Source organism: Heterodontus francisci, chromosome 46 (assembly GCF_036365525.1).
Source record: "Heterodontus francisci isolate sHetFra1 chromosome 46, sHetFra1.hap1, whole genome shotgun sequence".
Taxonomy (NCBI): Eukaryota; Metazoa; Chordata; class Chondrichthyes; order Heterodontiformes; family Heterodontidae; genus Heterodontus; species Heterodontus francisci.
Genome location: NC_090416.1, coordinates 3,576,993 through 3,602,080, shown reverse-complemented (window position 1 = coordinate 3,602,080; position 25,088 = coordinate 3,576,993).

Genomic DNA, 25,088 nt, shown 5'->3' with positions numbered 1-25,088 from the left:
AGTGTCAGAGAGTGATTGAGAGTGATAGAGTGTGATAGAGAGTGTCTTTGAGAGTCAGAGAGTGTCAGAGAGTGATAGAGAATGTCAGAGAGTGATCGAGAGAGTCTGAGAGTGTCTGTGAGTGACAGAGTATGTCAGAGAGTGATAGAGAGTGTCAGAGATTGTCAGAGTGTGTCAGAGAGTGTCAGAGAGTAACAGAGAGGGATAGAGAGTGATAGAGAGTGTCTGAGAGTGTCAGAAAATGTCAGAGTGTGTCAGAGAGTGATAGAGAGTGATAAGGAGTGTCTGAGAGTGTCAGAGTGTGTCAGAGAGTGATAGAGTGTGTCAGTGAGTGATAGAGAGTGTCTGAGAGTGTCAGAGATTGATAGAGAGTGTCAGAGTGTGTCAGAGAGTGTCAGAGAATGTCAGAGTGTGTCAGAGAGTATCAGAGAGTGATGGAGAGTGTCAGAGAGTGTCAGAGACTGTCAGAGTGTGATATAGAGTGTCTGTGAGTGATAGAGAGTGTCTGAGAGTGTCAGAGTTTGATAGAGAGTGATAGAGAGTGTCTGAGACTGTCAGAGAGTGATAGAGAGTGACTGAGAGTTTCAGAGAATGTCGGAGAGTGATAGAGAGTGTATGAGAGCGATAGAGAGTGTCTGAGAGTGTCAGAAAGTGATAGAGAGTGTCAGAGAGTGATAGAGAGTGTCAGAGAGTGTCAGAGACAGTCAGAGTGTGTCGGAGATTGATAGAGAGTGAGAGAGAATGTCTGAAGAGTGTCAGAGAGTGTCAGAGTGTGTCAGAGAGTGATAGAGTGTGATTGAGAGTGATAGACAGTGATATAGAGTGATAGAGAGTGCCTGAGTGTGTCAGAGAGTGTCAGATAGTGTCAGAGAGGGTCAGAGTGAGTCAGAGTGTGCCAGAGAGTGATAGAGAGTGATGGAGAGTGTCAGCGTGTTTCATGGAGTGATAGATAGTGTCAGAGAGTGATATAGAGTGATAGAGAGTGTCTGAGAGAGTCAGAGAGTGTCAGAGAATGTCTGACAGTGTAAGAGATTGATGGAGAGTGAAAGAGAGTTTCATAGAGAATCTGAGAGTGTTAGGGAGTGATAGGGAGTGTCATGGAGGGACAGAGAGTGAAAGAGAGTGTCTGAGAGTATCAGAGATTGTCAGAAAGTGTCAGGGAGTGATAGAAAGTGTCTGAGACTGTCTGAGATTATCTGAGAGTGTCCGAGAGTGTCAGAGTGTGATAGAAAGTGTCAGAGAGTGTCTGAGAGGTTCAGAGAGTGATATAAAGTGTCAGAGAGTGTCTGAGAGAGTCAGAGAGAGTCAGAGAGTGCAGAGAGTGATAGAGAGTGTCCGAGAGTGTCAGAGAGTGATAGAGATTGATAGAGTGTTGTAGAGAGTGTCTTAGAGTGTCAGAGAGTGTCAGAGAGTGATAGAGATTGTCAGAGAGTGATCGAGAGTGACTGAGAGTGTCTGTGAGTGACAGAGTATGTCAGAGAGTGATAGAGAGTGTCAGAGATTGTCAGAGTGTGTCAGAGAGTGTCAGAGATTGTCAGAGAGTGTCAGGCTGTGTCAGAGAGACTGTCAGAGATTGTCAGAGTGTGTCAGAGAGTGTCAGAGAGTGTCAGAGTGAGTCAGAGAGTAACAGAGAGGAATAGAGAGTGTTAGAGAGTGTCTGAGAGTGTCAGAACATGTCAGAGTGTGTCAGAGAGTGATAGAGAGTGTCTGAGAGTGTCAGAGTGTGTCAGAGAGTGTCAGAGAGTGAAAGAGAGTGTCAGTGAGTGATAGAGAGTGTCTGAGAGTGTCAGAGATTGATAGAGAGTGTCAGAGTGTGTCAGAGAGTGTCAGAGAATGTCAGAGTGTGTCAGAGAGTGTCAGTGAGTGATAGAGAGTGTCTGAGAGTGTCAGAGTTTGATAGAGAGTGATAGAGAGTGTCTGAGTGTGTCAGAGAGTGATAGAGAGTGTCTGAGAGTTTCAGAGAATGTCAGAGAGTGATAGAGAGTGTCTGAGAGTGATAGAGAGTGTCTGAGAGTGTCTGAGGGTGTCAGTCAGTGTCAGAGAATGACAGAGAGTGTCTGAGAGTGTCAGAGATTATCAGATTGTGTCAGAGTGTGTCAGAGAGTGATGGAGAGTGATAGAGAGTGTCTGACAGTGTCAGTGAGTGTCAGAGTGTGTCAGAGAATGTCAGAGAGCGATAGAGTGTGTCAGAGTGAGTCAGAGAGTGTCAGAGAGTGTCAGAGAGTGATAGAGAGTGTCAGAGATTGTCAGACAGTGTCAGAGAGTGATAGGAAGTGTCTGAGACTGTCTGAGATTATCTGAGAGTGTCCGAGAGTGTCAGAGTGTGATAGAAAGTGTCAGAGAGTGTCTGAGAGGTTCAGAGAGTGATATAAAGTGTCAGAGAGTGTCTGAGAGTGTCAGAGAGTGGGAGAGAGTGTCAGAGAGTGGGAGAGAGTGTCCGAGAGTGTCAGAGAGTGATAGAGAGTGATAGAGTGTGATAGAGAGTGTCTTTGAGAGTCAGAGAGTGTCAGCGAGTGATAGAGAGTGATAGAGAGTGACTGAGAGTGTCAGAGATTGTCAGAGTGTGTCAGAGAGTGATAGAGAGTGCCTCAGAGAGTCTGAGAGTGTCAGAGAGTGATAGAGTGTGTCAGAGAGAGTCAGAGTGTGTCAGAGATTGATCGAGAGTGATAGAGAGTTTCTGAGAGTGTCAGAGTGTGTCAGAGTGTGTCAGAGTGTGTCAGAGTGTTATAGAGAGTGATAGACAGTGATAGAGAGTTATAGAGCGTGTCTGAGTGTGTCAGAGTGTGTCAGAGAGTGTCAGATAGTGTCAGAGATGGTCAGAGTGAGTCAGAGTGTGCCAGAGAGTGATAGAGAGTGATAGAGAGTGTCAGAGAGCTTCATAGAGTGATAGATAGTGTCAGAGAGTGATATAGAGTGATAGAGAGTGTCTGACAGTGTCTGAGAGAGTCAGAGAGTGTCTGAGAGTGTCAGAGAGTGTCTGACATTTTCAGAGAATGATGGAGAGTGAGAGAGAGTGTCTGAGAGTGTCAGAGTTTGTCAGACAGTGTCAGAGAGTGATAGAAAGAGTCTGAGACTGTCTGAGATTATCTGAGTGTGTCAGAGAGTGTCAGAGTGTGATAGAAAGTGTCAGAGAGTGTCTGAGAGGTTCAGAGAGTGATATAAAGTGTCAGAGAGCGATAGAGAAATTCAGAGAGTGATCGAGAGTGTCTGAGAGTGTCTGTGAGTGACAGAGTATGTCAGAGAGTGATAGAGAGTGTCAGAGTGTGTCAGAGAGTGTCAGAGTGTGTCAGAGAGTGTCAGTGTGTGTCAGAGAGTAACAGCGAGGTATAGAGAGTGATAGAGAGTGTCTGAGAGTGTCAGAAAGCGTCAGGGTGTGTCAGAGTGTGTCAGAGAGTGATAGAGAGTGTCAGAGAATGTCAGAGTGTGTCAGAGAGTAACAGAGAGTGATAGAGAGAGATAGAGAGTGTCAGAGAGTGTCAGAGACAGTCAGAGTGTGTCAGAGTTTGATAGAGAGAGAGAGAGTGTGTCTGAGAGTGTCTGAGAGTGTCAGAGTGTGTCAGAGAGTGACAGAGAGTGATAGAGAGTGTCTGAGAGTGTCAGAGTGTGTCAGAGAGTGTCAGAGAGTGACAGAGAGTGTCAGTGAGTGATAGAGAGTGTCTGAGAGTGTCAAAGATTGATAGAGAGCGTATGAGAGTGTCAGAGAGTGATAGAGAGTGTCAGAGAGTGATAGAAAGTGTCAGAGATTGTCAGAGTGTGTCAGAGATTTTCAGAGAATGTCAGAGTGTGTCAGAGAGTAACAGAGAGTGATAGAGAGTGATAGAGAATGTCAGAGCGTGTCAGAGACTGTCAGAGTGTGTCAGAGTTTGATAGAGAGTGAGAGAGAGTGTCTGAGAGTGTCAGAGACTGTCAGAGAGTGATAGAGAGTGATAGAGAGTGTCAGAGAGTGTCAGAGAGTGATAGAGAGTGATAGAGAGTGATAGAGAATGATAGAGAGTGATAGAGAGTGATAGAGAGTGTCAGAGAGTGTCAGAGTGTGTCAGAGAGTGTCTGAGAGTGTCTGAGAGTGTCAGAGAGTGAGAGAGAGTGCCAAATTGTGTCAGAGAGTGATAGAGAGTGATAGAGAGTGTCAGAGAGTTTCAGAGTGTGTCAGAGAGTGTCAGAGAGTGATAGAAAGTGTCAGAGAGTGATCGAGAGTGTCTGAGAGTGACAGAGAGTGTCTGAGGGTGTCCGTCAGTGTCAGAGAGTGATAGAGAGTTTCTGATACTGTCAGAGAGTGTCAGAGTGTGTCAGAGAATGTCAGAGAGCGATAGAGTGTGTCAGAGTGTGTCACAAAGTGTCAGGGAGTGTCAGAGAGTGTGAGAGAGTGATAGAGATTGTCAGAGAGTGTCAGAGTGTGTCAGAGAGTGTCAGAGAGTGATAGAGAGTATCAGAGAGAGTGTGAGTGTGTCAGAGAGTTTCAGAGAGTGTCAGAGAGTGAGAGAGTGTGTCTGAGAGTGTCTGAGAGATACAGAGAGTGTCGGAGAGTTTCAGTGAGTGTCGGAGTGTGATAGAGTGTGAAAGAGAGTGTCTGAGAGTGTCTGGGAGTGTCAGCGAGTGATAGAGAGTGATGGATAGTTTCTGAGAATGTCAGATAGTGTCAGAGAGTGATAGAGAGTGTTTGAGAGTGTCAGAGAGTGACAGCGCGTGTCTGAGAGTGTCAGTGAGTGTCAGAGAGTGTTTAGAGAGTGTCTAAGAGTGTCAGAGATTGTCAGAGTGTATCAGAGAATGATAGAGAGTGATAGAGAGTGTCTGAAAGTGTCTGAGCGTGTCAGAGTGTGTCAGAGAGTGTCAGTGGGTGATAGAGAGTGTCAGAGAGTGGTAGAGAGTGTCTGAGAGTGTCAGAAGGTGTAGAGAGTGTCAGAGAGAGATAGAGAGTGTCAGAGTGTGTCAGAGACTGTCAGAGTGCATCAGAGAGTGATAGAGAGTGATAGAGAGTGACTGAGAGTGTCAGAGAGTGTCACAGTGTGTCAGATAGTGTCAGAGAGTGATAGAGAGTGATAGAGAGTGTCTTAGACTGTCAGAGTGTGTCAGAGAGTGTCAGATAGTGTCAGATAGTGTCAGAGAGGGTCAGAGTGAGTCAGAGTGTGCCAGAGAGTGATAGAGAGTGATGGAGAGTGAGGGAGATTTTCAGAGAGTTTCATAGAGTGATAGAAAGTGTCAGAGTGTGATATAGAGTGATAGAGAGTGCCAAAAAGAGTCTGACAATGTCAGAGAGTGATAGAGAGTGAAAGAGAGTGTCATAGAGAATCTGAGAGTGTTAGGGAGTGATAGGGAGTGTCATAGAGGGATAGAGAGTGAAATAGAGTGTCTGACAGCGTCAGAGATTGTCAGACAGTGTCAGAGAGTGATAGGAAGTGTCTGAGACTGTCTGAGATTATCTGAGAGTGTCAGAGAGTGTCAGAGTGTGATAGAAAGTGTCAGAGAGTGTCTGAGAGGTTCAGAGAGTGATATGAAGTGTCAGAGAGTGTCTGAGAGAGTCAGAGAGAGTCAGAGAGTGTCAGAGAGTGACAGAGAGTGTCCGAGAGTGTCAGAGAGTGAAAGAGAGTGATAGAGTGTGATAGAGAGTGTCTTTGAGTGTCAGAGAGTGTCAGAGAGTGATAGAGAATGTCAGAGAGTGATCGAGAGTGTCTGAGAGTGTCTGTGAGTGACAGAGTATGTCAGAGAGTGATAGAGACTGTCAGACATTGTCAGAGTGTGTCAGAGAGTGTCAGAGAGTGTCAGAGTGAGTCAGAGAGTAACAGAGAGGAATAGAGAGTGTTAGAGAGTGTCTGAGAGTGTCAGAAAATGTCAGAGTGTGTCAGAGAGTGATAGAGAGTGTCTGAAAGTGTCAGAGTGTGTCAGATAGTGTCAGAGAGTGAAAGAGAGTGTCAGTGAGTGATAGAGAGTGTCTGAGAGTGTCAGAGATTGATAGAGAGTGTCAGAGTGTGTCAGAGAGTGTCAGAGAATGTCAGAGTGTGTCAGAGAGTGTCAGTGAGTGATAGAGAGTGTCTGAGAGTGTCAGAGTTTGATAGAGAGTGATAGAGAGTGTCTGAGTGTGTCAGAGAGTGATAGAGAGTGTCTGAGAGTTTCAGAGAATGTCAGAGAGTGATAGAGAGTGTCTGAGAGTGATAGAGAGTGTCTGAGAGTGTCTGAGGGTGTCAGTCAGTGTCAGAGAATGACAGAGAGTGTCTGAGAGTGTCAGAGATTATCAGATTGTGTCAGAGTGTGTCAGAGAGTGATGGAGAGTGATAGAGAGTGTCTGACAGTGTCAGTGAGTGTCAGAGTGTGTCAGAGAATGTCAGAGAGCGATAGAGTGTGTCAGAGTGAGTCAGAGAGTGTCAGAGAGTGTCAGAGAGTGATAGAGAGTGTCAGAGATTGTCAGACAGTGTCAGAGAGTGATAGGAAGTGTCTGAGACTGTCTGAGATTATCTGAGAGTGTCCGAGAGTGTCAGAGTGTGATAGAAAGTGTCAGAGAGTGTCTGAGAGGTTCAGAGAGTGATATAAAGTGTCAGAGAGTGTCTGAGAGTGTCAGAGAGTGGGAGAGAGTGTCAGAGAGTGGGAGAGAGTGTCCGAGAGTGTCAGAGAGTGATAGAGAGTGATAGAGTGTGATAGAGAGAGTCTGAGAGTGTCTGTGAGTGACAGAGTATGTCAGAGAGTGATAGAGAGTGTCAGAGATTGTCAGAGTGTGTCAGAGAGTGTCAGAGAGTAACAGAGAGGGATAGAGAGTGATAGAGAGTGTCTGAGAGTGTCAGAAAATGTCAGAGTGTGTCAGAGAGTGATAGAGAGTGATAAGGAGTGTCTGAGAGTGTCAGAGTGTGTCAGAGAGTGATAGAGTGTGTCAGTGAGTGATAGAGAGTGTCTGAGAGTGTCAGAGATTGATAGAGAGTGTCAGAGTGTGTCAGAGAGTGTCAGAGAATGTCAGAGTGTGTCAGAGAGTATCAGAGAGTGATGGAGAGTGTCAGAGAGTGTCAGAGACTGTCAGAGTGTGATATAGAGTGTCTGTGAGTGATAGAGAGTGTCTGAGAGTGTCAGAGTTTGATAGAGAGTGATAGAGAGTGTCTGAGACTGTCAGAGAGTGATAGAGAGTGACTGAGAGTTTCAGAGAATGTCGGAGAGTGATAGAGAGTGTATGAGAGCGATAGAGAGTGTCTGAGAGTGTCAGAAAGTGATAGAGAGTGTCAGAGAGTGATAGAGAGTGTCAGAGAGTGTCAGAGACAGTCAGAGTGTGTCGGAGATTGATAGAGAGTGAGAGAGAATGTCTGAAGAGTGTCAGAGAGTGTCAGAGTGTGTCAGAGAGTGATAGAGTGTGATTGAGAGTGATAGACAGTGATAGAGAGTGATAGAGAGTGCCTGAGTGTGTCAGAGATTGTCAGATAGTGTCAGAGAGGGTCAGAGTGAGTCAGAGTGTGCCAGAGAGTGATAGAGAGTGATGGAGAGTGTCAGCGTGTTTCATGGAGTGATAGATAGTGTCAGAGAGTGATATAGAGTGATAGAGAGTGTCTGAGAGAGTCAGAGAGTGTCAGAGAATGTCTGACAGTGTAAGAGAGTGATGGAGAGTGAAAGAGAGTTTCATAGAGAATCTGAGAGTGTTAGGGAGTGATAGGGAGTGTCATGGAGGGACAGAGAGTGAAAGAGAGTGTCTGAGAGTATCAGAGATTGTCAGAAAGTGTCAGGGAGTGATAGAAAGTGTCTGAGACTGTCTGAGATTATCTGAGAGTGTCAGAGAGTGTCAGAGTGTGATAGAAAGTGTCAGAGAGTGTCTGAGAGGTTCAGAGAGTGATATAAAGTGTCAGAGAGTGTCTGAGAGAGTCAGAGAGAGTCAGAGAGTGCAGAGAGTGATAGAGAGTGTCCGAGAGTGTCAGAGAGTGATAGAGATTGATAGAGTGTTGTAGAGAGTGTCTTAGAGTGTCAGAGAGTGTCAGAGAGTGATAGAGATTGTCAGAGAGTGATCGAGAGTGACTGAGAGTGTCTGTGAGTGACAGAGTATGTCAGAGAGTGATAGAGAGTGTCAGAGATTGTCAGAGTGTGTCAGAGAGTGTCAGAGATTGTCAGAGAGTGTCAGGCTGTGTCAGAGAGACTGTCAGAGATTGTCAGAGTGTGTCAGAGAGTGTCAGAGAGTGTCAGAGTGAGTCAGAGAGTAACAGAGAGGAATAGAGAGTGTTAGAGAGTGTCTGAGAGTGTCAGAACATGTCAGAGTGTGTCAGAGAGTGATAGAGAGTGTCTGAGAGTGTCAGAGTGTGTCAGAGAGTGTCAGAGAGTGTAAGAGAGTGTCAGTGAGTGATAGAGAGTGTCTGAGAGTGTCAGAGATTGATAGAGAGTGTCAGAGTGTGTCAGAGAGTGTCAGAGAATGTCAGAGTGTGTCAGAGAGTGTCAGTGAGTGATAGAGAGTGTCTGAGAGTGTCAGAGTTTGATAGAGAGTGATAGAGAGTGTCTGAGTGTGTCAGAGAGTGATAGAGAGTGTCTGAGAGTTTCAGAGAATGTCAGAGAGTGATAGAGAGTGTCTGAGAGTGATAGAGAGTGTCTGAGAGTGTCTGAGGGTGTCAGTCAGTGTCAGAGAATGACAGAGAGTGTCTGAGAGTGTCAGAGATTATCAGATTGTGTCAGAGTGTGTCAGAGAGTGATGGAGAGTGATAGAGAGTGTCTGACAGTGTCAGTGAGTGTCAGAGTGTGTCAGAGAATGTCAGAGAGCGATAGAGTGTGTCAGAGTGAGTCAGAGAGTGTCAGAGAGTGTCAGAGAGTGATAGAGAGTGTCAGAGATTGTCAGACAGTGTCAGAGAGTGATAGGAAGTGTCTGAGACTGTCTGAGATTATCTGAGAGTGTCCGAGAGTGTCAGAGTGTGATAGAAAGTGTCAGAGAGTGTCTGAGAGGTTCAGAGAGTGATATAAAGTGTCAGAGAGTGTCTGAGAGTGTCAGAGAGTGGGAGAGAGTGTCAGAGAGTGGGAGAGAGTGTCCGTGAGTGTCAGAGAGTGATAGAGAGTGATAGAGTGTGATAGAGAGTGTCTTTGAGAGTCAGAGAGTGTCAGAGAGTGATAGAGAATGTCAGAGAGTGATCGAGAGAGTCTGAGAGTGTCTGTGAGTGACAGAGTATGTCAGAGAGTGATAGAGAGTGTCAGAGATTGTCAGAGTGTGTCAGAGAGTGTCAGAGAGTAACAGAGAGGGATAGAGAGTGATAGAGAGTGTCTGAGAGTGTCAGAAAATGTCAGAGTGTGTCAGAGAGTGATAGAGAGTGATAAGGAGTGTCTGAGAGTGTCAGAGTGTGTCAGAGAGTGATAGAGTGTGTCAGTGAGTGATAGAGAGTGTCTGAGAGTGTCAGAGATTGATAGAGAGTGTCAGAGTGTGTCAGAGAGTGTCAGAGAATGTCAGAGTGTGTCAGAGAGTATCAGAGAGTGATGGAGAGTGTCAGAGAGTGTCAGAGACTGTCAGAGTGTGATATAGAGTGTCTGTGAGTGATAGAGAGTGTCTGAGAGTGTCAGAGTTTGATAGAGAGTGATAGAGAGTGTCTGAGACTGTCAGAGAGTGATAGAGAGTGACTGAGAGTTTCAGAGAATGTCGGAGAGTGATAGAGAGTGTATGAGAGCGATAGAGAGTGTCTGAGAGTGTCAGAAAGTGATAGAGAGTGTCAGAGAGTGTCAGAGACTGTCAGAGTGTGATATAGAGTGTCTGTGAGTGATAGAGAGTGTCTGAGAGTGTCAGAGTTTGATAGAGAGTGATAGAGAGTGTCTGAGACTGTCAGAGAGTGATAGAGAGTGACTGAGAGTTTCAGAGAATGTCGGAGAGTGATAGAGAGTGTATGAGAGCGATAGAGAATGTCTGAAGAGTGTCAGAGAGTGTCAGAGTGTGTCAGAGAGTGATAGAGTGTGATTGAGAGTGATAGACAGTGATAGAGAGTGATAGAGAGTGCCTGAGTGTGTCAGAGAGTGTCAGATAGTGTCAGAGAGGGTCAGAGTGAGTCAGAGTGTGCCAGAGAGTGATAGAGAGTGATGGAGAGTGTCAGCGTGTTTCATGGAGTGATAGATAGTGTCAGAGAGTGATATAGAGTGATAGAGAGTGTCTGAGAGAGTCAGAGAGTGTCAGAGAATGTCTGACAGTGTAAGAGAGTGATGGAGAGTGAAAGAGAGTTTCATAGAGAATCTGAGAGTGTTAGGGAGTGATAGGGAGTGTCATGGAGGGACAGAGAGTGAAAGAGAGTGTCTGAGAGTATCAGAGATTGTCAGAAAGTGTCAGGGAGTGATAGAAAGTGTCTGAGACTGTCTGAGATTATCTGAGAGTGTCAGAGAGTGTCAGAGTGTGATAGAAAGTGTCAGAGAGTGTCTGAGAGGTTCAGAGAGTGATATAAAGTGTCAGAGAGTGTCTGAGAGAGTCAGAGAGAGTCAGAGAGTGCAGAGAGTGATAGAGAGTGTCCGAGAGTGTCAGAGAGTGATAGAGATTGATAGAGTGTTGTAGAGAGTGTCTTAGAGTGTCAGAGAGTGTCAGAGAGTGATAGAGATTGTCAGAGAGTGATCGAGAGTGACTGAGAGTGTCTGTGAGTGACAGAGTATGTCAGAGAGTGATAGAGAGTGTCAGAGATTGTCAGAGTGTGTCAGAGAGTGTCAGAGATTGTCAGAGAGTGTCAGGCTGTGTCAGAGAGACTGTCAGAGATTGTCAGAGTGTGTCAGAGAGTGTCAGAGAGTGTCAGAGTGAGTCAGAGAGTAACAGAGAGGAATAGAGAGTGTTAGAGAGTGTCTGAGAGTGTCAGAACATGTCAGAGTGTGTCAGAGAGTGATAGAGAGTGTCTGAGAGTGTCACAGTGTGTCAGAGAGTGTCAGAGAGTGTAAGAGAGTGTCAGTGAGTGATAGAGAGTGTCTGAGAGTGTCAGAGATTGATAGAGAGTGTCAGAGTGTGTCAGAGAGTGTCAGAGAATGTCAGAGTGTGTCAGAGAGTGTCAGTGAGTGATAGAGAGTGTCTGAGAGTGTCAGAGTTTGATAGAGAGTGATAGAGAGTGTCTGAGTGTGTCAGAGAGTGATAGAGAGTGTCTGAGAGTTTCAGAGAATGTCAGAGAGTGATAGAGAGTGTCTGAGAGTGATAGAGAGTGTCTGAGAGTGTCTGAGGGTGTCAGTCAGTGTCAGAGAATGACAGAGAGTGTCTGAGAGTGTCAGAGATTATCAGATTGTGTCAGAGTGTGTCAGAGAGTGATGGAGAGTGATAGAGAGTGTCTGACAGTGTCAGTGAGTGTCAGAGTGTGTCAGAGAATGTCAGAGAGCGATAGAGTGTGTCAGAGTGAGTCAGAGAGTGTCAGAGAGTGTCAGAGAGTGATAGAGAGTGTCAGAGATTGTCAGACAGTGTCAGAGAGTGATAGGAAGTGTCTGAGACTGTCTGAGATTATCTGAGAGTGTCCGAGAGTGTCAGAGTGTGATAGAAAGTGTCAGAGAGTGTCTGAGAGGTTCAGAGAGTGACATAAAGTGTCAGAGAGTGTCTGAGAGTGTCAGAGAGTGGGAGAGAGTGTCAGAGAGTGGGAGAGAGTGTCCGTGAGTGTCAGAGAGTGATAGAGAGTGATAGAGTGTGATAGAGAGTGTCTTTGAGAGTCAGAGAGTGTCAGAGAGTGATAGAGAATGTCAGAGAGTGATCGAGAGAGTCTGAGAGTGTCTGTGAGTGACAGAGTATGTCAGAGAGTGATAGAGAGTGTCAGAGATTGTCAGAGTGTGTCAGAGAGTGTCAGAGAGTAACAGAGAGGGATAGAGAGTGATAGAGAGTGTCTGAGAGTGTCAGAAAATGTCAGAGTGTGTCAGAGAGTGATAGAGAGTGATAAGGAGTGTCTGAGAGTGTCAGAGTGTGTCAGAGAGTGATAGAGTGTGTCAGTGAGTGATAGAGAGTGTCTGAGAGTGTCAGAGATTGATAGAGAGTGTCAGAGTGTGTCAGAGAGTGTCAGAGAATGTCAGAGTGTGTCAGAGAGTATCAGAGAGTGATGGAGAGTGTCAGAGAGTGTCAGAGACTGTCAGAGTGTGATATAGAGTGTCTGTGAGTGATAGAGAGTGTCTGAGAGTGTCAGAGTTTGATAGAGAGTGATAGAGAGTGTCTGAGACTGTCAGAGAGTGATAGAGAGTGACTGAGAGTTTCAGAGAATGTCGGAGAGTGATAGAGAGTGTATGAGAGCGATAGAGAGTGTCTGAGAGTGTCAGAAAGTGATAGAGAGTGTCAGAGAGTGATAGAGAGTGTCAGAGGGTGTCAGAGACAGTCAGAGTGTGTCGGAGAGTGATAGAGAGTGATAGAGAATGTCTGAAGAGTGTCAGAGAGTGTCAGAGTGTGTCAGAGAGTGATAGAGTGTGATTGAGAGTGATAGACAGTGATAGAGAGTGATAGAGAGTGTCTGAGTGTGTCAGAGAGTGTCAGATAGTGTCAGAGAGGGTCAGAGTGAGTCAGAGTGTGCCAGAGAGTGATAGAGAGTGATGGAGAGTGTCAGCGTGTTTCATGGAGTGATAGATAGTGTCAGAGAGTGATATAGAGTGATAGAGAGTGTCTGAGAGAGTCAGAGAGTGTCAGAGAATGTCTGACAGTGTAAGAGAGTGATGGAGAGTGAAAGAGAGTTTCATAGAGAATCTGAGAGTGTTAGGGAGTGATAGAGAGTGTCATGGAGGGACAGAGAGTGAAAGAGAGTGTCTGAGAGTATCAGAGATTGTCAGAAAGTGTCAGGGAGTGATAGAAAGTGTCTGAGACTGTCTGAGATTGTCTGAGAGTGTCAGAGAGTGTCAGAGTGTGATAGAAAGTGTCAGAGAGTGTCTGAGAGGTTCAGAGAGTGATATAAAGTGTCAGAGAGTGTCTGAGAGAGTCAGAGAGAGTCAGAGAGTGCAGAGAGTGATAGAGAGTGTCCGAGAGTGTCAGAGAGTGATAGAGATTGATAGAGTGTTGTAGAGAGAGTCTTAGAGTGTCAGAGAGTGTCAGAGAGTGATAGAGATTGTCAGAGAGTGATCGAGAGTGACTGAGAGTGTCTGTGAGTGACAGAGTATGTCAGAGAGTGATAGAGAGTGTCAGAGATTGTCAGAGTGTGTCAGAGAGTGTCAGAGATTGTCAGAGAGTGTCAGACTGTGTCAGAGAGAAACAGAGAGGGATAGAGAGTGATAGAGAGTGTCTGAGAGTGTCAGAGTAGGTCAGAGTGTCAGAGAGTGAAAGAGAGTGTCAGTGAGTGACAGAGTGTGTCTGAGAATGTCAGAGATTGATAGAGAGTGTCTGAGAGTGTCAGAGAATGATAGAGAGTGTCAGAGAGTGATAGAAAGTGTCAGAAAGTGTCAGAGTGTGTCAGAGAATGATAGAGAGTGATAGAGAGTGTCTGAGAGTGTCAGAGTGTGTCAGAGTGTCAGAGAGTGATAGAGAGTGTCAGTGAGTGATAGAGAGTGTCTGAGAATGTCAGAGATTGATAGAGAGTGTCAGAGAGTGTCAGAGAGTGATAGAAAGTGTCAGAGAGTGATAGAAAGTGTCAGATATTGTCAGAGCGTGTCAGAGAGTGAGAGAGAGTGTCTGAGAGTATCAGAAAGTGTCAGAGTGTGTCAGAGAGTGATAGAGAGTGATAGAAAGTGTCAGAGAGTGATATAGAGTGTCTGAGAGTGTCAGAGAGTGATCGAGAGTGTCTGAGAGTGATAGAGAGTGTCTGAGACTGTCAGAGAGTGATAGAGAGTGTCTGAGAGTTTCAGAGAATGTCGGAGAGTGATATAGAGTGTATGAGAGTGATAGAGAGTGTCTGAGAGTGTCAGAAAGTGATAGAGAGTGTCAGAGAGTGATAGAGAGTGTCAGAGAGTGTCAGAGACAGTCACAGTGTGTCAGAGAGTGATAGAGAGTGATAGAGAATGTCTGAAGTGTGTCAGAGAGTGTCAGAGAGTGATAGAGAGTGATTGAGAGTGATAGAAAGTGATAGAGAGTGATAGAGAGTGTCTGAGAGTGTCAGAGATTGTCAGAAAGTGTCAGAGAGTGATAGAAAGTGTCTGAGACTGTCTGAGATTATCTGAGAGTGTCAGAGAGTGTCAGAGTGTGATAGAAAGTGTCAGAGAGTGTCTGAGAGGTTCAGAGAGTGATATAAAGTGTCAGAGAGTGTCTGAGAGAGTCAGAGAGAGTCAGAGAGTGCAGAGAGTGATAGAGAGTGTCCGAGAGTGTCAGAGAGTGATAGAGATTGATAGAGTGTGATAGAGAGTGTCTTTGAGTGTCAGAGAGTGTCAGAGAGTGATAGAGAATGTCAGTGAGTGATCGAGAGTGTCTGAGAGTGTCTGTGAGTGACAGAGTATGTCAGAGAGTGATGGAGAGTGTCAGAGATTGTCAGAGTGTGTCAGAGAGTGTCAGAGATTGTCAGAGAGTGTCAGAGTGTGTCAGAGAGAAACAGAGAGGGATAGAGAGTGATAGAGAGTGTCTGAGAGTGTCAGAGTAGGTCAGAGTGTCAGAGAGTGATAGAGAGTGTCAGTGAGTGATAGAGTGTGTCTGAGAATGTCAGAGATTGATAGAGAGTGTCTGAGAGTGTCAGAGAATGATAGAGAGTGTCAGAGAGTGATAGAAAGTGTCAGAAAGTGTCAGAGTGTGTCAGAGAGTGATAGAGAGTGTCAGAGTGTCTGAGAGAGTCAGAGTGTCAGTGAGTGATAGAGAGTGTCTGAGAATGTCAGAGATTGATAGAGCCTGTCTGAGAGTGTCAGAGAGTGATAGAGAGTGTCAGAGAGTGATAGAAAGTGTCAGATATTGTCAGAGTGTGTCAGAGAGTGAGAGAGAGTGTCAGAGATTGTCAGAGTGTGTCAGAGAGTGTCAGAGATTGTCAGAGAGTGTCAGAGTGTGTCAAAAAGAAACCGAGAGGGATAGAGAGTGATAGAGAGTGTCTGAGAGTGTCAGAGTAGGTCAGAGTGTCAGAGAGTGATAGAGAGTGTCAGTGAGTGATAGAGTGTGTCTGAGAATGTCAGAGATTGATAGAGAGTGTCTGAGAGTGTCAGAGAAAGATAGAGAGTGTCAGAGAGTGATAGAAAGGGTCAGAAAGTGTCAGAGTGTGTCAGAGAGTGATAGAGAGTGATAGAGAGTGTCTGAGAGTGTCAGAGTGTGTCAGAGTGTCAGAGAGTGTTAGAGAGTGTCAGTGAATGATAGGGAGTGTCTGAGAATGTCAGAGATTGATAGAGAGTGTCTGAGAGTGTCAGAGAGTGAGAGAGAGTGTCTGAGAGTGTCAGAAAGTGTGAGAGTGTGTCAGAGAGTGATGGAGAGTGATAGAAAGTGTCAGAGAGTGATATAGAGTGTCTGAGAGTGTCAGAGAGTGAAATAGAGTGTCTGAGAGTTTCAGAGAATGTCAGAGAATGATAGAGAGTGTCTGAGAGTGATAGAGAGTGTCTGAGAGTGATAGAGAGTGTCTGAGAGTGTCTGTGAGTGACAGAGTATGTCAGAGAGTGATAGAGAGTGTCAGAGATTGTCAGAGTGTGTCAGACAGTGTCAGAGAGTGTCAGATTGAGTCAGAGAGTAACAGAGAGGGATAGAGTGTGATAGAGAGAGTCTGAGAGTGTCAGAGAGTGTCAGAGACAGTCAGAGTGTGTCAGAGAGTGATAGAGAGTGATAGAGAATGTCTGAAGTGTGTCAGAGAGTGTCAGAGTGTGTCAGAGAGTGATAGAGAGTGATTGAGAGTGATAGACAGTGATAGAGAGTGATAGAGAGTGTCTGAGTGTGTCAGAGAGTGTCAGATAGAGTCAGAGAGGGTCACAGTGAGTCAGAGTGTGTCAGAGAGTGATAGAGAGTGTCTGAGAGTGTCAGAGTGTGTCAGAGAGTGTCAGAGAGTGATAGAGAGTGTCAGTGAGTGATAGAGAGTGTCTGAGAGTGTCAGAGATTGATAGAGAGTGTCAGAGTGTGTCAGAGAGTGTCAGAGAATGTCAGAGTGTGTCAGAGAGTATCAGAGAGTGATAGAGAGTGTTAGAGAGTGTCAGAGATTGTCAGAGACTGTCAGAGTGTGAGAGAGAGTGTCAGTGAGTGATAGAGATTGTCTGAGAGTGTCAGAGTTTGATAGAGAGTGATAGAGAGTGTCTGAGTGTGTCAGAGAGTGATAGAGAGTGTCGGAGAGTTTCAGAGACTGTCAGAGAGTGATACAGAGTGTCTGAGAGTGATAGAGAGTGTCTGAGAGTGTCTGAGGGTGTCAGTCAGTGTCAGAGAATGACAGAGAGTGTCTGAGAGTGTCAGAGATTATCGGATTGTGTCAGAGTGTGTCAGAGAGTGATGGAGAGTGATAGAGTGTGTCTGACAGTGTCAGAGAGTGTCAGAGTGTGTCAGAGAATGTCAGAGAGCGATAGAGTGTGTCAGAGTGAGTCAGAGAGTGTCAGAGAGTGTCAGAGAGTGATAGAGAGTGTCAGAGATTGTCAGACAGTGTCAGAGAGCGATAGGAAGTGTCTGAGACTGTCTGAGATTATCTGAGAGTGTCTGAGAGTGTCAGAGTGTGATATAAAGTGTCAGAGAGTGTCTGAGAGAGTCAGAGAGTGTCAAAGAGTGGGAGAGAGTGTCCGAGAGTGTCAGAGAGTGATAGAGAGTGATAGAGATTGTCAGAGTGTGTCAGAGAGTGTCAGAGATTGTCAGAGAGTGTCAGAGTGTGTCAAAAAGAAACCGAGAGGGATAGAGAGTGATAGAGAGTGTCTGAGAGTGTCAGAGTAGGTCAGAGTGTCAGAGAGTGATAGAGAGTGTCAGTGAGTGATAGAGTGTGTCTGAGAATGTCAGAGATTGATAGAGAGTGTCTGAGAGTGTCAGAGAAAGATAGAGAGTGTCAGAGAGTGATAGAAAGGGTCCGAAAGTGTCAGAGTGTGTCAGAGAGTGATAGAGAGTGATAGAGAGTGTCTGAGAGTGTCAGAGTGTGTCAGAGTGTCAGAGAGTGTTAGAGAGTGTCAGTGAATGATAGGGAGTGTCTGAGAATGTCAGAGATTGATAGAGAGTGTCTGAGAGTGTCAGAGAGTGAGAGAGAGTGTCTGAGAGTGTCAGAAAGTGTGAGAGTGTGTCAGAGAGTGATGGAGAGTGATAGAAAGTGTCAGAGAGTGATATAGAGTGTCTGAGAGTGTCAGAGAGTGAAAGAGAGTGTCTGAGAGTTTCAGAGAATGTCAGAGAATGATAGAGAGTGTCTGAGAGTGATAGAGAGTGTCTGAGAGTGATAGAGAGTGTCTGAGAGTGTCTGTGAGTGACAGAGTATGTCAGAGAGTGATAGAGAGTGTCAGAGATTGTCAGAGTGTGTCAGACAGTGTCAGAGAGTGTCAGATTGAGTCAGAGAGTAACAGAGAGGGATAGAGAGTGATAGAGAGAGTCTGAGAGTGTCAGAGAGTGTCAGAGACAGTCAGAGTGTGTCAGAGAGTGATAGAGAGTGATAGAGAATGTCTGAAGTGTGTCAGAGAGTGTCAGAGTGTGTCAGAGAGTGATAGAGAGTGATTGAGAGTGATAGACAGTGATAGAGAGTGATAGAGAGTGTCTGAGTGTGTCAGAGAGTGTCAGATAGAGTCAGAGAGGGGCACAGTGAGTCAGAGTGTGTCAGAGAGTGATAGAGAGTGTCTGAGAGTGTCAGAGTGTGTCAGAGAGTGTCAGAGAGTGATAGAGAGTGTCAGTGAGTGATAGAGAGTGTCTGAGAGTGTCAGAGATTGATAGAGAGTGTCAGAGTGTGTCAGAGAGTGTCAGAGAATGTCAGAGTGTGTCAGAGAGTATCAGAGAGTGATAGAGAGTGTTAGAGAGTGTCAGAGATTGTCAGAGACTGTCAGAGTGTGAGAGAGAGTGTCAGTGAGTGATAGAGATTGTCTGAGAGTGTCAGAGTTTGATAGAGAGTGATAGAGAGTGTCTGAGTGTGTCAGAGAGTGATAGAGAGTGTCGGAGAGTTTCAGAGACTGTCAGAGAGTGATACAGAGTGTCTGAGAGTGATAGAGAGTGTCTGAGAGTGTCTGAGGGTGTCAGTCAGTGTCAGAGAATGACAGAGAGTGTCTGAGAGTGTCAGAGATTATCGGATTGTGTCAGAGTGTGTCAGAGAGTGATGGAGAGTGATAGAGTGTGTCTGACAGTGTCAGAGAGTGTCAGAGTGTGTCAGAGAATGTCAGAGAGCGATAGAGTGTGTCAGAGTGAGTCAGAGAGTGTCAGAGAGTGTCAGAGAGTGATAGAGAGTGTCAGAGATTGTCAGACAGTGTCAGAGAGCGATAGGAAGTGTCTGAGACTGTCTGAGATTATCTGAGAGTGTCTGAGAGTGTCAGAGTGTGATATAAAGTGTCAGAGAGTGTCTGAGAGAGTCAGAGAGTGTCAAAGAGTGGGAGAGAGTGTCCGAGAGTGTCAGAGAGTGATAGAGAGTGATAGAGTGTGATAGAGAGTGTCTTTGAGTGTCAGAGAGTGATAGAGAATGTCAGAGAGTGATCGAGAGAGTCTGAGAGTGTCTGTGAGTGACAGAGCATGTCAGAGAGTGATAGAGAGTGTCAGAGATTGTCAGAGTGTGTCAGAGAGTGTCAGAGAGTGTCAGAGAGTGATAGAGAGTGATAAGGAGAGTCTGAGAGTGTCAGAGTGTGTCAGAGAGTGATAGAGAGTGTCAGTGAGTGATGGAGAGTGTCTGAGAGTGTCAGAGATTGATAGAGAGTGTCAGAGTGTGTCAGAGAATGTCAGAGAGTGTCAGTGAGTGTCAGAGAATGTCAGAGTGTGTCAGAGAGTATCAGAGAGTGATAGAGTGTCAGAGAGTGTCAGAGACTGTCAGAGTGTGATATAGAATGTCAGTGAGTGGTAGAGAGTGTCTGAGAGTGTCAGAGTTTGATAGAGAGTGATAGAGAGTGTCTGAGACTGTCAGAGAGTGATAGAGAGTGTCTGAGAGTTTCAGAGAATGTCAGAGAGTGATAGAGAGTGTCTGAGAGTGATAGAGATTGTCTGAGAGTGTCTGAGGGTGTCTGACAGTGTCAGAGAGTGTCAGAGTGTGTCAGAGAATGTCAGAGAGCGATAGAGTGTGTCATAGTGTGTCAGAGAGTGTCAGAGAGTGTCAGAGCGTGATAGAGAGTGTCAGAGAGTGTCAGAGTGTGTCAGAGAGTGTCAGAGAGTGATAGAGAGTGCCAGAGAGAGTGTGAGTGTGTCAGAGAGTTTCAGAGACTGTCAGAGAGTGAGCGAGAGTGTCTGAGAGTGTCTGAGAGAGACAGAGAGTGTCTGAGAGTTTCAGTGAGTGTCAGAGAGTGATAGAGAGTGTCTGAGAGTGTCTGAGAGTGTCAGCGAGTGATAGAGAGTGATAGAGAGTGTCTGAGAGTGTCAGCGAGTGATAGAGAGTGATGGAGAGTTTCTGAGAATGTCAGAGAGTGTCAGAGAGTGATAGAGAGTGTCTGAGAGTGACAGAGCGTGTCTGAGAGTGTCAGTGAGTGTCAGAGAGTGATAGAGAGTGTCTGAGATTGTCAGAGAGTGTCAGCGAGTGATAGAGAGTGATAGAGAGTGTCTGAGAGTGTCAGAGATTGTCAGTGTGTCAGAGAGTGATAGAGTGTGATAGAGAGTGTCTGAGAGTGTCTGAGAGTGTCAGAGTGTGTCAGAGAGTGATAGAGTGTGATAGAGAGTGTCTGAGAGTGTCTGAGAGTGTCAGAGTGTGTCAGAGATTGTCAGTGAGTGATAGAGAGTGTCAGAGAGCGATAGAGAGTGTCTGAGAGTGTCGGAAAGTGATAGAGAGTGTCAGAGAGTGATAGAGAGTGTCAGAGAGTGTCAGAGACAGTCAGAGTGTGTCAGAGAGTGATAGAGAGTGTCTGAGAGTGTCAGAGAGTGTCAGAGTGTGTCAGAGAGTGATAGAGAGTGATTGAGAGTGATAGACAGTGATAGAGAGTGATAGAGAGTGTCTGAGTGTGTCAGAGAGTGTCAGATAGTGTCAGAGAGGGTCAGAGTGAGTCAGAGTGTGCCAGAGAGTGATAGAGAGTGATGGAGAGTGTCAGAGTGTTTCGTGGAGCGATAGATAGTGTCAGAGAGTGATATAGAGTGATAGAGAGTGTCTGAGAGTGTCTGAGAGAGTCAGAGAGTGTCAGAGTGTGATAGAAAGTGTCAGAGAGTGTCTGAGAGGTTCAGAGAGTGATATAAAGTGTCAGAGAGTGTCTGAGAGAGTCAGAGAGATTCAGAGAGTGCAGAGAGTGATAGAGAGTGTCCGAGAGTGTCAGAGAGTGATAGAGATTGATAGAGTGTGATAGAGAGTGTCTTTGAGTGTCAGAGAGTGTCAGAGAGAGATCGAGAGTGTCTGAGAGTGTCTGAGAGTGTCTATGAGTGACAGAGTATGTCAGAGAGTGATAGAGAGTGTCAGAGATTGTCTGAGTGTGTCAGAGAGTGTCAGAGATTGTCAGAGAATGTCAGAGAGTGTCAGAGAGAAACAGAGAGGGATAGAGAGTAATAGAGAGTGTCTGAGAGTGTCAGAGTAGGTCAGAGTGTCAGACAGTGATAGAGAGTGTCAGTGAGTGATAGAGTGTGTCTGAGAATGTCAGAGATTGATAGAGAGAGTCTGAGAGTGTCAGAGAATGATAGAGAGTGTCAGAGAGTGATAGAAAGTGTCAGAAAGTGTCAGAGTGTGTCAGAGAGTGATAGAGAGTGATAGAGAGTGTCTGAGATTGTCAGAGTGTGTCAGAGTGTCAGAGAGTGATAGAGAGTGTCAGTGACTGATAGAGAGTGTCTGAGAATGACAGAGATTGATAGAGAGTGTCTGAGAGTGTCAGAGAGTGATAGAGAGTGTCAGAGAGTGATAGAAAGTGTCAGATATTGTCAGAGTGTGTCAGAGAGTGAGAGAGAGTGTCTGAGAGTGTCAGAAAGTGTCAGAGTGTGTCAGAGATTGATAGAGAGTGATAGAAAGTGTCAGAGAGTGATATAGAGTGTCTGAGAGTGTCAGAGAGTAATAGAGAGTGTCTGAGAGTTTCAGAGATTGTCAGAGATTGTCAGAGAATGATAGAGAGTGTCTGAGAGTGATAGAGAGTGTCTGAGAGTGATCGAGAGTGTCTGAGAGTGTCAGAGACTGTCCGAGAGTGTCAGAGAGTGATAGAGAGTGTCCGAGAGTGTCAGAGAGTGATAGAGAGTGACAGTGTGTGATAGAGAGTGTCTTTGAGTGTCAGAGAGTGATAGAGAATTTCAGAGAGTGATCGAGATTGTCTGAAAGTTTCTGTGAGTGACGGAGTATGTCAGAGAGTGATAGAGAGTGTCAGAGATTGTCAGAGTGTGTCAGAGAGTGTCAGAGAGTGTCAGAGAGTGTCAGAGTGTGTCAGAGAGTAACAGAGAGTGATAGAGAGTGATAGAGAGTGTCTGAGAGTGTCAGAAAGTGTCAGAGTGTGTCAGAGAGTGATAGAGAGTGATAGAGAGTGTCTGAGAGCATCAGAGTGTGTCAGAGAGTGATAGAGAGTGTCAGTGAGTGATAGAGAGTGTCTGAGAGTGTCAGAGATTGATAGAGAGTGTTTGAGAGTGTCAGAGAGTGATAGAGAATGTCAGAGAGTGATAGAAAGTGTCAGAGATTGTCAGAGTGTGTCAGAGATTGTCAGAGAATGTCAGAGTGTGTCAGAGAGTAACAGAGAGTGATAGAGAGTGATAGAGAATGTCAGAGAGTGTCAGAGACTGTCAGAGTGTGTCAGAGTTTGATAGAGAGTGAGAGAGAGTGTCTGAGAGTGTCAGAACGTGTCAGAGTGTGTCAGAGAGTGATAGAGAGTGATAGAAAGTGTCAGAGAGTGATAGAGAGGGTCTGAGAGTGTCAGAGAGTGATAGAGAGTGTCAGAGAGTGTCAGAGACTGTCAGAGTGTGTCAGAGAGTGATAGAGAGTGATAGAGAGTGTCTGAGAGTGTCAGAGAGTGTCAGAGTGTGTCAGAGAGTGATAGAGAGTGGTAGAGAGTGATATACAGTGATAGAGTGTGATAGAGAGTGTCTGAGAGTGTCAGAGAGTGATAGAGAGTGTCAGAGAGTGTCAGAGACAGTCAGAGTGTGTCAGAGAGTGATAGCTAGTGATAGAGAGTGTCTGAGAGTGTCAGAGTGTGTCAGAGAGTGTCAGATAGTGTCAGAGAGGGTCAGAGTGAGTCAGAGTGTGCCAGAGAGTGATGGAGAGTGATGGAGAGTGTCAGAGAGTTTCATAGAGTGATAGATCGTGTCAGAGAGTGATATAGAGTGATAGCGAGTGTCTGAGAGTGTCTGAGAGAGTCAGAGAGTGTCTGAGAGTGTCAGAGAGTGTCAGAGAGTGTCTGAGAGTGTCAGAGAGTGATGGAGAGTGAAAGAGAGTGTCATAGAGAATCTGAGAGTGTTAGGGAGTGATAGGGAGTGTCATAGAGGGATAGAGAGTGAAAGAGAGTGTCTGAGAGTGTCAAAGATTGTCAGACAGTGTCAGAGAGAGATAGAAAGTGTCTGAGACAGTCTGAGATTATCTGAGAGTGTCAGAGTGTGATAGAAAGTGTCAGAGAGTGTCTGAGAGGTTCAGAGAGTGATATAAAGTCTCAGAGATTGTCTGAGAGTGTCAGAGAGAGTCAGAGAGTGCAAAGAGTGATAGAGTGTGATAGAGAGTGTCAGAGCGTGTCAGAGACTGTCAGAGTGTGTCAGAGTTTGATAGAGAGTGAGAGAGAGTGTCTGAGAGTGTCGGAAAGTGTCAGAGTGTGTCAGAGAGTGATAGAGAATGTCTGAGAGTTTCAGAGAATGTCAGAGAATGATAGAGAGTGTCTGAGAGTGATAGAGAGTCTCTGAGAGTGATAGAGAGTGTCTGAGAGTGTCAGAGACTGTCAGAGAGTGTCAGAGAGTGATAGAGAATGTCCGAGAGTGGCAGAGAGTGATAGAGAGTGATAGAGTGTGATAGAGAGTGTCTTTGAGTGTCAGAGAGTGTCAGAGAGTGATAGAGAATGTCAGACAGTGATCGAGAGTGTCTGAGAGTGTCTGTGAGTGACAGCGTATGTCAGAGAGTGATAGAGAGTGTCAGAGATTGTCAGAGTGTGTCAGAGAGTGTCAGAGAGTGTCAGAGTGTGTCAGAGAGTAACAGAGAGTGATAGAGAGTGATAGAGAGTGTCTGAGAGTGTCAGAAAGTGTCAGAGAGTGTCTGAGAGTGTCAGAGAGTGATGGAGAGTGAAAGAGAGTGTCATAGAGAATCTGAGAGTGTTAGGGAGTGATAGGGAGTGTCATAGAGTGATAGAAAGTGTCAGAGATTGTCAGAGTGTGTCAGAGATTGTCAGAGAATGTCAGAGTGTGTCAGAGCGTAACAGAGAGTGATAGAGAGTGATAGAGAGTGTCAGAGAGTGTCAAATACAGTCAGAGTGTGTCAGAGTTTAATAGAGAGTGAGAGAGAGAGTGTCTGAGAGTGTCTGAGAGTGTCAGAGACTGTCAGAGTGTGTCAGAGAGTGTCAGAGAGTGTCAGAGAGTGTCAGAGAGTGTCAGGGAGTGATAGAGAGTGATAGCGAGTGTCTGAGAGTGTCAGAGAGTGACAGAGAGTTTCAAATTGTGTCAGAGAGTGATCGAGAGTGATAGAGAGTGTCAGAGAGTTTCAGAGTGTGTCAGAGAGTTTCAGAGAGTGATAGAAAGTGTCAGACAGAGATAGAGAGTGTCTGAGGGTGTCAGTCAGTGTCAGAGAGTGATAGAGTGTGTCTGAGAGTGTCAGAGAGTGTCAGAGTGTGTCAGAGAATGTCAGAGAGCGATAGAGTGTGTCAGAGAGAGTGTGAGTGTGTCAGAGAGCTTCAGAGAGTGTCAGAGAGTAAGAGAGAGTGTCTGAGAGTGTCTGAGAGATACAGAGAGTGTCTGAGAGTTTTAGTGAGTGTCAGAGAGTGATAGAGAGTGTCTGAGAGTGTCTGAGAGTGTCAGCGAGTGATCGAGAGAGATAGAGAGTGTCTGAGAGTGTCTGAGAGTTACTGAGAGTGTCAGCGGGTGATAGAGAGTGATATAGAGTGTCTGAGAGTGGCAGATAGTGACAGAGCGTGTCTGAGAGTGTCAGTGAGTGTCAGAGAGTGTTTAGAGAGTGTCTGAGAGTGTCTGAGAGTGTCAGAGATTGTCAGAGATTGTCAGAGTGTGTCAGAGAGTGAAAGGGAGTGATAGAGAGTGTCACAGAGTGATAGAGAGTGATAGAGAGTGTCTGAGTGTGTCAGAGTGTGTCAGAGAGTGTCAGAGAGTGATAGAGAGTAATGGAGAGTGTCAGAGAGTTTCAAAGAGTGATAGATAGTGTCAGAGAGTGATATAGAGTGATATAGAGTGTCTGAGAGTGTCTGAGAGAGTCAGAGAGTGTCTGAGATTGTCAGACAGTATCAGAGAGTGATAGAAAGTGTCTGAGACTGTCTGAGAGTCTCTGAGAGTGTCAGAGAGTGTCAGCGAGTGATAGAAAGTGTCAGAGAGAGTGTGAGAGTGTCAGAGAGTGCTGGGAAGAGTCTGAGATAGTCTGACAGTGTCAGAGAGTGTCAAAAAGTGTCAGAGAGTGATAGAAAGTGACAGAGAGTGTCTGAGAGTTTCAGAGAGTGATAGAAAGTGTCAGAGAGTTTCTGAGAGAGTCAGAGAGAGGCAGAGAGTGTCAGAGAGTGATAGAGAGTGTCCGAGAGTGTCAGAGAGTGATAGAGAGTGATCGAGTGTGATAGAGAGTGTCTTTGAGTGTCAGAGAGCGATAGAGAGTGTCTGAGAGTGTCAGGGTGTGTCAGAGAGTGTCAGAGAGTGATAGAGAGTGTCAGTGAGTGATAGAGAGTGTCTGAGAGTGTCAGAGATTGATAGAGAGTGTCAGAGTGAGTCAGAGAGTGTCAGGGAATGTCAGAGTGTGCCAGAGAGTAACATAGAGTGATGGAGAGTGATAGACAGTGTCAGAGAGTGTCTGAGAGTGTCAGAGAGTGTCTGAGAGTGTCAGAGAGTGTCTGAGAGTGTCAGAGAGTGAGGGAGAGTGAAAGAGAGTGTCATAGAGAATCTGAGAGTGTTAGGGAGTGATAGGGAGTGTCATAGAGGGATAGAGAGTGAAAGAGAGTGTCTGAGAGTGTCAGAGATAGTCAGACAGTGTCAGAGAGTGATAGAAAGTGTCTGAGAATGTCTGAGAGTCTCTGAGAGTGTCAGAGAGTGATAGAAAGTGTCAGAGAGTGTCTGAGAGTTTCAGAAAGTGATAGAAAGTGATAGAGATTGTCTGAGAGGGTCAGAGTGTTTCAGAGAGTGTCAGAGAGTGATAGACAGTGTCAGTGAGTGA